Source organism: Hylobates moloch, unplaced genomic scaffold (assembly GCF_009828535.3).
Source record: "Hylobates moloch isolate HMO894 unplaced genomic scaffold, HMol_V3 SCAFFOLD_7, whole genome shotgun sequence".
NCBI classification, from domain to species: Eukaryota; Metazoa; Chordata; class Mammalia; order Primates; family Hylobatidae; genus Hylobates; species Hylobates moloch.
Genome location: NW_026652282.1, coordinates 31,827,298 through 31,844,822, shown reverse-complemented (window position 1 = coordinate 31,844,822; position 17,525 = coordinate 31,827,298).

The window sequence follows — 17,525 nt, the reverse complement described above, 5'->3', positions numbered from 1 at the left end:
TCTTCAATATGGTATTTGCACCAAAGGAAACACTGAGGTAAATCTGAAGTTCACCCCTTTTTATTGAAAAAAAAGATTACACTTTTAACGTAAATAATTTTTTCTTCTGTCTCTGTATTAGAATTGGATTACTTCTTTGATACTGCTGTAGTAAATATTTTAGACTAGATTATTTCTAGCTATTATGTTATGAGATACAGTCTGTTGCGTAAAAGAAATATCCCAAAAGGTTAGAAGTTAAGATGCCTTGAAGCGACTCTGTTATCCCCAAGAATACTACGGTATAATGACAGAAAGAGAGAGAGAGAGAGAGAGAGAGGGGTTATTTTGTAGAATCTTAAAAAGTAGTTGCCTCAGGTTGTACTGTTAAAAAAAGTGATATTGCTTGATGGTACTATCAGATACAGTGCAAGAAGATAAATATATCTAAATTTTTCTCTTTATTGCAGCTGCATACATTACCCTCATACCACTCAATACCATAATATTTTACATCACTTTGTAGGATGTAGGTGTCTTATATTTGAATCTTTGAGAATAGCAATCTTTTAATGTTTGTCCTCAGGGAGGTTTCATCCAGTCACTCTATATTTATTTTTTGGCCAAACGACACTTAGCAGTCGCAGACACTATATAGTAAGTAACATCTGAAATAAAGTTTTATTTGTATTTTAACGCAGCATACTGGTCAAAAGCACTACAGTATCAAATATACACAAAAGTACAAAATACAGTCTGTCACACAGTAATTAAGCAAAAACTTGTTCTTTGTGCTTTCAATTATTACTATAAATTGACTATTAATATAAAGTATCCACAAATGTGATTATGATTGCATTTTAAATGGCCATGGATATGTGTGCACAATTACTAAATGATACCTAGGTAACCATTACAGAGCAGTAAGAAATCAAACTTTAAGAGGAACAGTTATAAGCATTAACATTTTCCCATTTTATCTTTCCTTTGGTCTTCATAATTTTCTGTTGTTTACATTTAGTCTTTTATTGTGTTAATTTAATGATATAAAATACCAACAATAACTAGAAGGAAAGGAGATAATGTTGGTGAATATAGGCAAAGCCAATGCAAATTTATGTTCAGTCAAATTTTTGTGGATTTAGATCTTCTTGGCAAGCATATCGAGACGAGTGAAGGCTATTTGTATGCATGAAATTCATAATTTTCTGAGTTTTGTGTGATGTGATTGAAACCATCTTTGCAAATATGATAACTGAAGAAATTATGACAGTGAAAAAGATCAGACATAATTGACCTCATCTTCTAACCTCTAAGCCTTCATTGTTTATTCCTGGGTGTAGGCCAAACTAGCCTTGGGAAGGAATTTAGTTTATAGTGTAAACTCTGATACAAAGTTGATAATAGCTCTTTCCTGTAAAAACCCCCTTCTTGCCTGGGGACCCTTTGGCCTTTGTAGGAATAACAAATTAGCTGCAAGCTAAAATTAAGTTTTAGGGGCCATGAAGCCTCTGGCTGCAAGAGTCTGAACCTCCCCAAATTGCTCCTGGGAATAACATCACTGTTACAAAACCTAAGGTCAGTGCTTGAGCTATTTTGCCCCCTATGAATTCATCTCCAACCTGACTAATCAGCAATCCCCACTTCCCAAGCCCCTACCCGCCAAATTATCTTTAAAAACTCTGATCCCCAAGTTTTCGAGGAGACTGATTTGAGTAATAATAAAACTCTGGTCTCCCACACAGCCGGCTCTCTGCGAATTTGACTGAGGGGCAGAAGGCAAAAAAAGACACCAAAGCAAGTTTCAGAGCAGGAGTGGAAGTTTTTGTTTTAGAGCAGAAAGGAAAGGAGAGTACACTTAGAAGAGACCCAAGCGGGCAACTTGAAGGACAAATCCTAGAACTTTATATGCTGGCCCACACCTGGCATCTTGCGCCCTTTTCCCATGATTCATTCCTTTCGGTGAGCTGCCCGCGTGCACAGTGCTCTCCTTAGGCTTGGGAAGTGAGCATGCGTAGTGTGTTTAGGAAGTTGTTCGCATGCCCATCTGAGGCTTTCTTCCCTTTACCAGTGGAATACCTGCGGAAGGTCATACTCTGCCATTTTGTCTCTCAATGCACATACCTGGTCCCACTCGCCCAATACCTGAGATTTTATTGGAAGCCAATTACCAATCTCAAGTATTTTTATCTGTTTGGGAAGTTGCCTCTTTCTGGAGCCTGCTTTCAAATAACACTTTAGTGTGACAGGTGTGGACCATCAGGAGATTGTCTCTCCCTGGCCCTGGCTGCTAAATTATCAATTTTAGAGAAGCAATGTGATAGCTGCTGAACCATCACCTGATTATCTCCTGACATTCCTAGTGGGTGGGAGGTGGGAGGAGAGCCCTCTCCCATCCCACTCATGCCTGTCTAACCAGCTGTAACAAACTCACTGAAGATATTTTGATGGGCTTGTAGAGGTCAGATAGCATTAATCAGTCTGGTAATTATTCTAGGACAGGGGTTGGAAAACTTTTTCTGTAAAGAACCAAATAGACATTTTTTAGAATCATACATTTTTTGTCATAACTACTCAACTCTGCCATGGTAACATGAAAGAAGGCTTAAATTATTTATAGATGAATAGGCAAGGTTGTGTTTCTATGAAATTTTATTTACAAAAACATGTGAAGTGCGAGATTTGACTCATAGCCTATAGATTTCTGACCATTGCTCTATAAATTTTAAAAAGTTTAAGAAATAATACATATCATTTATCTTGGGGGATATTCTGAATTACTAATTAACTTTCCCTGAAACTTTTCATCTGCTCAACAGTGATCTATAGTAATTTCTAAACTAAAACACTAGCAAAAAATAAGTGCAAAAATGGAAGGGAATGGCCAGACGTGGTGGCTCACACCTGTAATCCCAGCACTTTGGGAAGCCGAGGCGGGTGGATCACGAGGTCAGGAGTTCAAGACCAGCCTGGCCAAAATGGTGAAACCCTGTCTCTACTAAAAATACAAAAATTAGCCAGGCTTGGTGGCGGGTGCCTGTAATCCCAGCTACTCGGGAGGCTGAAGTAGGAGAATCGCTGAACCCGGGAGGCAGAGGTTGCAGTGAGCCAAGATCGTGCCACTGCATTCCAGCCTGGGTGACAGAGTGAGACTCTGTCTCAAAAACAACAACAACAACAAAAAAAATGGAAGGGAATGGATAAATACACTCTGATACATTTGTACAATTGAGTACCACTCTCCAATAAAAATAAACTAGTGATATGTAAATCAATATGGATGAATTTCATTTTGTGCTGAGTGAAAATACACAAAATAATACACACTATATGATTACATTTATATAAAGTTCTAGAACAGGCCAAAGTAACCCATGGTATTAGAGATAAGAAGAAAAGGCATGTCATGGGTAGAGTGATTGGGAAGTAGCATGAAAAATGTCCTTTCAGGGGATGTAAAACCCACCTCAATTTTAAGACACGAAAGAAAGAGAGAAGGAAGGAAGGAGAAAGGAAGGAAGAAGGAAGGAAGGAGAAAGGAAGAAAGAAGGAAGGAAAGAGGGAGAAGGAAGGAAGGAGAAAGGAAGAAAGGAAGGAAGGAGAAAGGAAGAAAGAAGGAAGGAAAGAGGGAGAAGGAAGGAAGGAGAAAGAAGGAAGGAAAGAAGGAAGAAAGGAAGGAAGGGAGGAGGGAGAAGGAAGGGGAAAGAGAGAAAGAAAGAGAGAAAAAAGAAAGAGGTAGCTAAGGAAAGCATTTACTTGCCAAAGCCATCCTAATCATAACAAAAGTGTTACTCTTGTTATAATTAACAAGTAATGTAATGATTGCTTGTTATGATTAATAACAGTAATAACAAATAATGTTATGATTAATGTAACCTGGGATTGATGTCAAACTCATAACTGGATTCACTGATACACAAATTATATATTTCAGAAATTAGGTTTTTTGTTTACTTAAAATTTGGCTTATTTTGCTTTTGTGTACTGGAACATATATCAAAAAGAAAGCAACCTAACATATCTAGAGAATTGCTATGTGTCAAACATTGTATAATGTCCTTTACATATGTTACTTAATCTTATAGTAAATCTGTGATATAAATAACGTGAGTCAACAGAAACTTTGAGGAATTATGCAACTTGTCCAAGGGTGCATAGATATAGAAAGTGGCAAATCTATTCAATCCAGATGTGTCGGACCTCAAATTCTAGTTCCTCACAGACTATGTAATTTGCAGTTTACCCACAGAAACTCAGAAACCACAAAGACCACAAAATGTTATTGTGAAGGGTTAACCCTTTAAGTGTGGCTTAAAAGATGTGATGAGGGCCGGGCGCAGTGGCTCACACCTGTAATCCTAGCACTTTGGGAGGCTGAGACGGGTGGATCACAAGGTCAGGAGATCCAGACCATTCTGGCTAACACGGTAAAACCCTATCTCTACTAAAATACAAAAAATTAGCCGGGCATGGTGGCAGGCACCTGTAGTCCCAGCTACTCGGGAGGTTGAGGCAGGAGAATGATGTGAACCCGGGAGGCGGAGCTTGCAGTGAGCCGAGATCGCGCCACTGCACTCCAGCCTGGGCGACAGAGCAAGACTCCATCTCCAGGAAAAAGGAAAAAAAAAAAAAAAAAAAGATGTGATGAGACATCTTGGTAGAACTTAAATACCTGGATAAGCTGAGCCAGCACCTGAAACATTTTTTGAAATTTTTAAATATTTAATGGACAAATGAAGATTTGTATGGTATGATGATCTCATATATGTATACACTGTGTAATTATTATCACACTCAACACATCCATCACCATCCATGCTATAAGTTAGATTCCCAGAACATGTTTATCTTATAATTGAAAGTTTGTGCCCTTTAACCAACCTATTCCCATTTCCTCTACTCCCAGCCCCTGGCAACCACTTTTCTACTCTCTGTCTCCAGACGTTGGACTTTCACATCCCACATACAAAGTCACAAAACCCAAACCGATACCCAGGTGAGAGTTCTTCTTGTGGTAATTGTCCGTAACAGATCAGAAGGAGAAGACACTGTTGTTTGCATACGAGCCCAAACAGGTTGTTGCAGCTTCCCCTTGAATCCATACAGCTTTGATATCACGGATTACTGTCCATTTCTGGGGCTCAGAGTATCAGTGGTGCGTGTGTGAATGCCCACAAAGAAACGTGAACTTAGAAAAAATGTCTCTAAAAAGGTGTTGCAGGAAGCTGTCAGCTCAGCAGCCGGTAACAACAAAGTATATTCCTTTTTTCCCTCTTCCATAACCACCAAATTTACCCTTTTGACCTAAAAAATGTTTTGCCGTCTTGTATACTGGGCTATACTTTTGTCACTTTTAGCAAATTTGAGTGATGTTAATAGTGTGTCTGTGGTCACTGATGATTATAATCTAATTTAAAAAATAGAAGTTCCTCAAGCAATGTTTTGAGGCTTTGCAGGTGTTCACAAAAACATACATTTTGTATGTGAAAAAATGAAACAGTTAAAATGACTATTTTACAGTTTGCCATATTGAACACAAAACCCCCAAGAATCATGCCTATTATATTAACGCTGGGCTTATTTTCCAAATCATTCTTTAAATTCTTTATAAAATACTGTCTACCTATTATAGTAAAGTTGCATGGTCCATTAGATACAAGCTTCCAGTTCTTAGTAAACAAATACAGACTAGACAAGATGTCCTGCAAAATGATTACCCCAAAAGAAAAATAACAATATAAAATGTAACATACAAATTATTTCTGTAATCTAATTCACAGCCTCTCCATTTTTTTTTTTAAGAATTGAAAGCTTCAGTGGCTGTGTCAAAACCTCAAGGTTTACATTTTCATGTTGGATATTGACTTAACATGCTATTGTTCTCTTTGTTTTTCTGAAGAGCATGTTTTTACACATTTCTTATTTTGCTCAGTGTCTCAAGTCACACTTACAATAGAGTGCATCATAGATAGGATCTGAAAGTTTCCTATGTTGTTGGTCTCCACTGAGTTTAAAGCAGGTGGTGTCATTGACATAAACTGGGCTTCTTGAGGTGGCTCATGCCTGTAATCCTAGCACTTCAGGAGGCTCTGGCGGGTGGATCATGAAGTCAGGAGATAAGAGACCATCCTGGCTAACACGGTGAAACCCGTATCTACTAAAAATACAAAAAATTAGTCGGGTGTGGTGGCAGGTGCCTGTAGTCCCAGCTACTTGGGAGGCTGAGGCAGGAGAATGGCGTGAACCCAGGAGGCGGAGCTTGCAGTGAGCAGAGATCACACTGCTGCACTCCAGCCTGGGCCACAGAGCGAGACTCCGACTCAAAAAAAAAAAAAAAAAAAAAAGACTGGGCTTCTTCAAGTCCTTTATTATTGATTTTAGGCTGACACATTAAGGAATGTAATAAATCAACCAAATTATGTAGCCCAGTTTTCAGAATGCAATTCGTGCTCAACTGTGAAACAGAATTTAAGATAGAATATCCTATTAGGTTATCTTTTGCTGCTTAAGCCAGAGCAGCATTGCTTCTATGCTCAAACTTTAGATATTTAGTATATTCATCAAAATAAGGAAAATATAGTGTCTGCAAAGTGAAAACCAAAAAAAAAGTGGGAGACAAAGGAAATAACTACATATTGATTGTGTAGAAGAATCTTTCTCTTAGTTTTCAGTGGACATCCCCAGTGCATTTTACTTTTTAACGTACATTGAAAATTGTCAGTAAGATTTAAAGGTTCTAGAGTGTGAAATGCTTTAACTAAGCAGAGATGAATGGGTAATACATTTATTCCATTTTCTATGTTACTTTCCTGCTCCTCTGCCACAACTATCTTTATTATGCTTGCAATACCATATGATACATGACAATACCACCTCAAGCCTCTCTTGTATGCACAGGTATATTATATTTTAAATACACTTTGGTTGAATATAGATGCTGCCTGTTATTTTATTTGAAATGCTGACTGGGGATTAGTATTGATTACTTTAATTTTCTTCACCATAGGCTAGGAGGAATGATATATTTTTGTTTGAATAGGTCAGATTGCTCCATAAAGAGGGTTAATTGTGTCCATTCAACACAAACTGCTAAACTTTGATGGGTAGAAAAATAAGGTGGGTGGATATCTCCAGGTTAGATTTAATACATCCCACACACTAATGCTGGACAAGATGAGAGAAGTAAAGATTTGAGAGGGTAACACTTAGCTTTATTGGTTTTCTTCATTTTATAGCTGCTGTAAGAATGGTTTTGGCATGCATGACTTGCCTGTCTGTGTTTCATGATAGCTTATGATATTCCTGTATTTACATAGAAATGAACTTTATAAAGGCACTGAGTATATATAAATGCATTCTATGAGCTTACATTAAAATTAACAAGCAATGAAATATATGATTTCCTATTATACTTGAAACTTTCACCTTTGATAGTACAGGCCATCTCGAATGTTTTAATAATGTCATGAAACCATTTCTGGCATTTTAATCACATCAGAAATATTGCAAGTCATTGGATTCTTATTTTAAATCTAAATTCCTTTAATGCATTCAAAGCAGTTTTTCAGGTTTAGGAAAATATTTTCAACTGGTTTCATCAATAATCAATCCTCAGAAAACATGCTGGAAACATTTTGTTCACCTTGAAATATTAGGAAAGAACAGTTGAAAATAAGTCATGAGAAGTTATGTTTTTGAAATTATATCCAATATTGAAATAATTTGCGAGTCTAGTTTTTTATATATTTCAATCACACTGCTGTCGTTTTAGCTTGGATGCTTTTCTTGTTATGTTTGAGTTAACATAATCACCTCCCCATTAGTCTCTCTTACTTTCAATCCACCTTATAGAGTGCATTAAAGCTAATATCCCTAATATGTTGTTATAACCACATCACTTATTTTATTAAAAGTATTCAGTGTTTCCCAGCTGCATACAAAGAGTAGCAAGTCAATTATACAGTCCTAGTCCCCTCAGACTTTCCAGGTTACTGCCTCCTGTCTAAAACAAATCTTCTGTGTCAGTCTTATGCAAAGAGTCACTATTTCCAGAGCCTGTGCTGCACATCCATCCTTTGCAGCTGTCTTTATTTTCTTCAGGCTCCTAAAATGCCCTTCTTGCCACCTCTTTACCTATTTAAATTCTCTTTTTCAAGTGTCCCATCCTATTTTATAATACCAGCAAAATATTATCTGACCAGTTCAAAGCCAGAGATTCCTCTCATGCCTTAAACTTGTATATCACTTATGTAAACCAAAAAATTGTTTATTTTTAATTTAATAAAAGAAAATGGACTTTTTAAATGTATGTATGTATGCATACGTGCATGTATGTGTTTATTTACTTACTATTTGTAGTAGATTTCTGAGTTTCAAAACAGTTACAAATTCCTGTAACTACCACCACAATATGCATCCATCTGTAGCCTCTCCCCACCATTTCGTAGGTGCATATGGGCATTGGGACCCAATGCTGCCCCACTGGCATGCATGTGCTTACGATGCCCCACCTCTGCATATCTGCCCGTGGCTTCTCTGCTGCCCTGTAGATGTGCACTTACCTGCAGCTTCCCCGCCCACGACCCCTGCCACCTGTGGCCACCCCCCTACCCCCTGCCACCTTGCTCGTGTGCACTTGTCCATGGCCACCCTGCCACAGTGCATTCTCCCGTGGACACTCTGCTGCCCTGCCAGAGCGCTTTTTCAGGCAGTCCCATCGGAGTGTCATTACCAGAGACTGGAAACACCTCAGCCCCTCCAACACGGTAGGTGGTTGACTTTGAGGGGCGGAAGAACAAAGTCATGGGGCTGGTTCAAGACCCTAAGATTAGAGCATGCAGCCCAGGAGTACTGAGCTGAGCCTTGGTCCCCTCAAAGAATCCAGAGACAAAGCCAATCTACTAAACCTAACTTACGCTACAATTAAACCCACAAGGTCATCAAAGAATGTGAAAACAAAACTCTCCATCGAAAGATCAGGAACTTGAAATATAGTTTTCTAATTCTGTGAAAAATGACATTGGTAGTTTGATAAGAATAGTCTTAAATTTATAGATTGCTTAGGGCAGAATGACTATTTTAATGATACTGATTCTTCTTAAATATGAACATGGAATATTTGCCCATTTCTTTGTGTTGTCTCTGACTTCTTTCAGCGTGTTTTGTAGCTATCCTTGTAGATATTTGTCATCTTCTTGGTTAGTTGTACTCCTAGGTATTTCATTTTTTTGTGGTTATTATAAATGAGATTGCATTCTTTATTTGGCTCCCAGCTTGGAAAATATTGGTATATAGATATGCTACTGATTTTTGTACACTGATTTTGTATTCTGAAACTTTACTGAAGTTTTTTTTATTTTTTTTTTATCAGTTCTAGGAGCCTTTGGGCAGAGACTATGGGGTTTTCTAGGTGTAGTATCGTATCATCTGTGAAGAGAGATAGTTTTACCTTTTCTCTTCTTATTTGGATGTCTTTTATTTTTCTTTTGCCTGGCTGCTCTGTCTAGCACATTCAGCACTATATTGAATAGGAGTGGTCAAAGTGAGTATCCTTTCCTTCCTGTTCTCAAGGGGCATGCTTCCAGCTTTTGCCCACTCCATATGATGTTGGCTGTAGGTTTGTCATAGATGCTGTTATTATTTTGAGATATGATCCTTCAATTCCTAGTTTGTTGAGAGTTTTTATCATGAAGCTATGCTAGATTTTATCAAAAGCTTTTTCTCCGTATATTGAGATGATCACATGGTTTTTGTTTTTAATTCTGTTTGTGTGGTGAATCATATGTATTTATTTGTATATGTTGAACCAACCTTGTATCCCAGGAATAGAGCCTACTTGATTATCATAAATTTACTTTTTAAAAATAATTTAACTTTTAACTTCAGGGATAGAGGTGCAGGTTTGCTATAGGTAAACTTGTGTCATGGGGGTTTGCTATACAGATTATTTTGGCCCCGAGGCATTAAGCCTAGTACCCATTAGTTATTTTTTCTCATCCTCTCTCTCCTCCCACTTGGCACCTTCCACTTGCCAATAGGCCCCAGTGTGTGTTGTTCCCCTCTATGTGTTCATGTGTTCTCAACTTTCAGCTCCCACTTATGAGAACATGTGGTATATGGTTTTGTGTTCCTGCATTAGTTTGCTAAGAATAATGGCATTCAGTTCCATTCATGATCCTTCAAAGACATGATCACATTCTTTTTATGGCTGCATAATATTCCATGGTGTATATTACCACATTTTCTTTGTCCAGGCTACCATTGATGGGCATTTAGGTTGATTCAACATTGTTGCTATTGTGAATAGTGCTGCAATGAACACATACATGCATGTGTCTTTATGGTAGAACCACAATGAGATACTGTCTCCCATCAGTCGGAATGGCTATTATTAAAAAGTCAAAAAATAACAGATGCTGACAAGGTTGTGGAGAAAAAGGAGTGCTTATACACTGTTGTTGGGACTGTATATTAGTTCAATCATTGTGGAAGCCCGTGTGGCAATTCCCCAAAGATCTAAAGACAGAAATACCATTCAATTCATCATACCAATTACTGGGTATATACCCAAAGGAATATAAATCATTCTATTATAAGGACATATGTATGCATATGTTCACTACAGCACTATTTACAACAGCAAAGACATGGAGTCAATCTAAACGCCTATTAATGATAGACTGGATAAAGAAAATATGGTACGTATTCATCATGGGATATTATGCAGCCATAGAAAAGAATGAGATCATGTCCTTTGCAGGGACATGGATGGAGCTACAGGCCATTATTGCTAGCAAACTAACACTGGAACAGAAAATGAAATACTGCATGTTCTCACTTATAACTGGGAGCCCAATGATGAGAACATATGGACACATAGAGGGGAACCACACACAATGGGGCCTATTGGAGGATGGAGTCTGGGAGGAGGGAGAGGGTACTGGCCTTTATACCTGGGTGATGAATTAATCTGCACAACAAATCCCCGTGACACACATTTACCTATGTAACAAACCTGCACATGTACCCTTGAACTTAAAAGTTTAAAAAAAAAAGAAAGAAAAAAATCAATTCTGCCTATCTCCGACTTTTAGAGTTTTTAATGTATTTACATTTATTTAAATAATAAGTTAGGATTCATGGGGCTGGGCGCAGTGGCTCACGCCTGTAATCCCAGCACTTTGGGAGGCTGAGGCGGGCGGATCACGAGGTCAGGAGTTCAAGACCAGCCTGGCCAAGATGGTGAAACCCCCATCTCTACTAAAAATACAAAAATTAGCTGGGTGTGGTGGCAGGTGCCTGTAATCCCAGCTACTTGGGAGGCTGAGGCAGGAGAATTGCTTGAACCCAGGTGGCAGAGGTTGCAGTGAGCCGAGATTGCGCCACTGCACTCCAGCCTGGGTGACAGAAATGTATCTTGACAATTTTTGTTTGATGGGTGGATTATATACAGTTGTGTTATTTATTTTCTAAGGTATTTGGAGATTTTTACTCTCTTGTTAGTGTGCTTTGAGTTACAAATTTTAAAATTTTGAGACATCCAAATTACTCTTTTTTTTTTTTTATGTTGTCTGCTTTTGGTGTCATATTCAAGAAATCATTGCCAAATTCATTGTCACGAAAGTTTCCTTCTAAGGGTTTTACAGTTTTATGTCTTATGTTTATGTCTTTGATCTATTTTGAGTTAATTTTTGTATATGATATAAAGTATGAATTTAACTTTACTCTTTTGCATGTGGATATCTAGTTTTTCCAAAATCATCTATAAGAAGACTGCATTTTCTTTATCTTATGGTGTTGGCACCTTTATCGAAAATCATTTGACATGTTAGGGTTTATTTCCAGGCTGGCTCTTTCTTCTATTCCATTGATCTATATGACTTTATGCCAATACCACTCTGTTTTGATTAATGTAATTTTGTAATTAATTTTTTAAAGTTTTATTTTGCTTTTAACTGACATGAAATAGTTTTACCTATTTATGGTGGTATAGTGTGATGTTTTGATATATGTTTGTGTAATGATAAAATTGGAATAATATTTTAAAATCAGGAAATGTGGATCCTTAAACTTCATTCTTCTTTTTCAAGAATGCTTTGGTTATTTGGGGTCCCTTATGATTCTGTATGAATTTTAGGATGGGTTTTCTATTTTTGCAAGAACATTATTGGGATTTTTGATAAGGGTTACATTGAATCTGTAGATTCCTTTGTGTGGCATTTTCATCATAACAAAATTAAATCTTCCAATCTATGATAACAGAATGTGTTTTCGTTTATTTGTGCCTTCTTTAATTTATTTCAGTGTTATTTTCTTGTTTTCAGTATACAAGTCTTTGCTCATCTTTTCAGTTTATATATACCCTTATTGAAATTTTATTGATTATTCAGGGCTACTTTTTTTTGAGATGGAGTTTCGTTCTTTTCACCCAGGCTGGAGTGCAATGGTGCAATCTTGGCTAACTGCAACTTCTGCTTCCTGGGTTCAAGTGATTCTCCTGCCTCAGCCTCCCAAGTAGCTGGGATTGCAGGCGCCAGACACCATGCCCAGCTAATTTTTGTATTTTTAGTAGAGATGGGGTTTCACCATGTTGGCCAGGCTGGTCTCGAACTCCTGGCCTCAAATGCTCCACTCGTCTCAGCTTCCCAAAGTGTTGGGATTACAGGTGTGAGCCACTGTGCCCAGTAGGGCTACCATTTTAATATTTATTTTTTGTTTGTTTGCTCAGGTGGGTTTGCTGTTGTTGTTGTTACTGTTGTTGTTATTGTTCTTCTTCTTCTTGGTCTTGTTTTTCTTTCTCTTCTTCTCTTCCTAATTTAACTTTTCTCCTTTTCTTCTTTCTGTGTTTCCAATTTTCTCCCTTTTTTTGGTATTATTTGAATATTGTAGCATGCCATTTTATTTTATTACATTTCATATATGTCCACATACATACACATATATGTGTGTGTATATATATGTTTCTTACTATATATTTTTTGTGGTTTCCTGGGCATGAGTTTCTTGAGATGTTACATTCTGGAATATGCATTCTTTAAAATATTTCCCCAAATTTGAAAAAATTTCAGGCATTGCTTCTTCAAATATGTTTTCAGAACCACTCGTTATCCCCTTCTCGTAGAACGCTAATGACACAACTCTTATACCTTTTTATGTTGTCCCACATGTTGTAAAAACTCTTTATTTTTTGTATCTCTTTTTCTCTGTTGTTCGAATTGGGTGCTTGCTATTGATTTATCTTCAAGTTCACTGGCTCTTCATTCTGTCACTTATGCTCTGTTCTTGAGAAATTCCAGTGAATTTATTTTATTTTATTTTATTTTTTTGAGACAGAGTCTCGCACTGTCACCCAGGCTGGAGTGCAGTGGCGCAATCTTGGCTCACTGCAAGCTCCACCTCCCGGGTTCACTCCATTCTCCTGCCTCAGCCTCCCAAGTAGCTGGGACTACAGGCGCCCACCACCACATCAAGCTAATTTTTTGTATTTTTAATAGAGATGGGGTTTCCCTGTGTTAGCCAGGATGGTCTCAGTCTCCTGACCACGTGATCCGCCTGCCTTAGCCTTGCAAAGTGCTGGGATTACAGGCCTGAGTCACCACTCCCAGCCCTCAAGCGAATTTATATTTCAGTTATTTTGTTTTATTTCTATTTGCATGTTGATATGTGCTGCCTGTACATTCATTTCAAGAGTGACTTATCTAACTTCTTACAATACTGTTAGAGTAGTTACTTTAAAGCCTTTGGTGAGATCAGTTTCATTTCAGTATTGGCTTCTTTTAGTTATCTTTTCCCTTGACAGTTTTTAAAATTTTTCCAATTCTTTGTATGTCAAATGATTTTGAATTTTATCCTCAGTATTTTGAATACTATATTATATTTTGTTTTATTCCTAAAGAAAATGTTTGTGGTTGTTGTCTTTTCTGTTTCAGCGACAATCATCTTGTGTCCAGAACTGGTGGGTTCTTGGTCTCACTGACTTCAAGAATGAAGCCGCGGACCCTCGTGGTGAGTGTTACAGCTCTTAAGGTGGCGCGTCTGGAGTTGTTCGTTCCTTCTGATGTTCGGATGTGTTTGGAGTTTCTTCCTTCTGGTGGGTTTGTGGTCTCGCTGGCTCAGGAGTGAAGCTGCAGACCTTCGTGGTGAGTGTTACAGCTCTTAAGGTGGCGCGTCTGGAGTTGTTTGTTCCTCCTGGTGGGCTTGTGGTCTCACTGGCTTCAGGAGTGAAGCTGCAGACCTTCGTGGTGAGTGTTACAGCTCATAAAAGCAGTGTGGACCCAAAGAGTGAGCAGTAGCAAGATTTATTGCAAAGAGTGAAAGAACAAAGCTTCCACAGTGTGGAAGGGGACCCGAGCGGGTTGCCACTGCTGGCTTGGGCAGCCTGCTTTTATTCTCTTATCTGGCCCCACCCACATCCTGCTGATTGGTAGAGCTGAGTGGTCTGTTTTGACAGGGTGCTGATTGGTGTGTTTACAATCCCTGAGCTAGACATAAAGGTTCTCCAAGGCCCCACCAGAGTAGCTAGATACAGAGTGTCGACTGGTGCATTCACAAACCCTGAGCTAGACACAGGGTGCTGATTGGTGTGTTTACAAAACTTGAGCTAGATACAGAGTGCCGATTGGTGTATTTAAAATCCCTGAGCTAGACATAAAGGTTCTCCACATCCCCACCAGACTCAGAAGCCCAGCTGGCTTCACCCAGTGGATCCTGCACCGGGGCTGCAGGTGGAGCTGCCTGCCAGTCCCACGCTATGCGCCTGCACTCCTCAGCCCTTGGGTAGTCGATGGGACTGGGCGCCGTGGAGTAGGGGGTGGCACTCGTCCGGGAGGCTGGGGCTGCACAGGAGCCCATGGAGGGGGTGGGAGGCTCAGGCATGGTGGGCTGCAGGTCCCGAGCCCTGCCCCGCGAGCTAAGGCCTGGTGAGAAATCGAGTGCAGCGCCAGTGGGCTGGCACTGCTCGGGGACCCAGTACACCCTCCGCAGCCGCTGGCCCGGGTGCTAAGCCCCTCATTGCCCGGGGCCGGCAGGGCCGGCTGGCTGCTCCCAGCATGGGGCCCACCAAGCCCACGCCCACGCCCACCCAGAACTCCAGCTGGCCCGCAAGCACCACACGCAGCCCCGGTTCCCGCTTGCACCTTTCCCTCCATACCTCCCTGCAAGCTAAGGGAGCTGGCTCTGGCCTTGGCCAGCCCAGAAAGGGGCCCCCACAGTGCAGCGGTGGGCCGAAGGGCTCCTCAAGTGCCACCAAAGTGGGAGCCCAGGCAGAGGAGGCACTGAGAGTGAGCGAGGGCTGTGAGGACTGCCAGCACGCTGTCACCTCTCAATCTCATTTAAGAACAGACTGGGGGCCGGGCGCGGTGGCTCACGCCTGTAATCCCAGCACTTTGGGAGGCCGAGGCGGGCAGATCATGATGTCAGGGGATCAAGACCATCCTGGCTAACACGGTGAAACCCCATCTCGACTAAAAATACAAAAAATTAGCTGTGCGTGGTGGCAGGCACCCATAATCCCAGCTACTCAGGAGGCTGAGGCAGGAGAATGGCGTGAACCTGGGAGGCGGAGCTTGCAGTGAGCCAAGATTACGCCACAGCACTCCAGCCTGGGTGACAGAGCGAGACTCTGTCTCAAAAAAAAAAAAAAAAAAAAAAAAGACTGAAATTTCTAACCTGTCTTCTGTGTACTGATCATTCTAATTTCAGTTCATTTTTAATGTATTTGCAGTGTTCTTTCATTTTATGTGACAACTGGTGGACAGTCTACAGCCTGGCTGGTGGTCTATCCCCTAGTTCAATTTGAAAAGCTTTTGATATGGTATTTATTATCAGATTGACACATGAGAAGTTTGTTAGTGAGTGCTTGAGTTCACACTCAATTTCATGCTATAGCTTTGTTGAGGTTTTTCCTTGTGCTCTTCTCCTTAATACATGCCTAATCGCAATGTCCCTCTTCTGTGGATGTCTCACTAAAAACTGGAGTTTGGTTATGTACTTCTAATGCTTTTATCTATCTCTGTTGCCAAGGAATGAGATGACAGAGACAGGAAAAAGCTACGAAGAGTCTCTTCACGATTTTTGTATTATATTTCCCTTGGTCAGAGATAAAGTTTCTCTTCCTGTGGAATTTAGGGTCTACTCAGTGCCCCTAATTTTATCATTGCCACATCTTTTGCTGCCTTGAGATTGCCTTCCTGGGTAGAAAAGATTGGGGAAAAAAATAAAATAAAACTGGCATTTTTCCTCACTATCTCTCACCTTTAGTGAGACTCTTGTACACTTCTCAAGCAAGATAAATAAGAAATCTCTTGAATCTTTTCTGTTCGCAAATGGTGCTCAGTTCTGGGGTTTGAGTTATATTTGATTCCAGGCCTGGGCATAATAGAGAAAAAAAAGCAAATATAGGAAACTCATCATTGAATCGGCATTACTTTGAGTTCCGGTTTTCTAAATGAACCTGCTTGCTACAATTACTTTTCAGAGTATTTCATTAGCTATTTCATCAATTTGGTACTTTTTGTTGCATTTAGTTGAAGAACAGGGTTGAATAAACATATTTCATTATATCTAAAACAAATATTTATTTCTCTACTTTTAATATATCTGTCTTACAGCCCCAGCCAGTTAGAGATGTACTCCTTAGGCAATAAACAGTATTTCTCTTTGTACTTTAATTATTATCTTTTATAGTCCGAGATCATCTAATACTGCATTTTGTTTGAAATTCGTACAGTCATGCATAACTTAACAATGGGGATAGATGCATTATTAGGCAACCTCATCATTGTATAAACATCATAGAGTGTACTTACACAAAACTAGATGGTATGGCCTATTACACAGCTAGGCTATATGATATGGCCTATTGCTCCCAGGCTATAAAACTGTATAGCATGTTACTGAACTGAATAGTGTAAACAGTTGTCACACAAGGGTAAGTACTTGTGTATCTAAACACATTTAAACATAGACAAGGTACAGTAAAAATATGACATGAAAGATAAAAATGGTACACCTGTATAAAGTGCTTATAATGAATGGAGTCTGTAAGACTAGAAGTTGCTCTGGGTGAATCAGTGAGTGAGTTGTGAGTGAATGTGAAGGTCTAGGATATTACTATATACTACTGTAGACTTTATTAACACTGTATACCTAGAAAAAGGGGATACATTTCTGGAAACATACAATCTCCTGACATTGAACCAGGAAGAAAAAATATCCTAAACATACCAATAATAAGTAATGAAATTGAATCAGTAATAAAATATCTTCCATTCACAGCGGAATTTTACTATATATGCAGAGAAGAACTGGTACCAATCTGACTGAAATTATTCCAAAAATCAAGGAGGAGGAATTCCTCCCTAATTAATTCTATAAAATCAGCGTAACTCTGGTAACAGGCAAGGACACCAACAGAAAAAGAAAACTACAGGCCAACATCTCTGATGATCGTAGATACAAAAATGCTCAACAAAATATCAGCAAATTAATTCAATAGCACATCAAAAAGATAATTTATCACATAAAGTAGGTTTTATTCCAGGGATGCA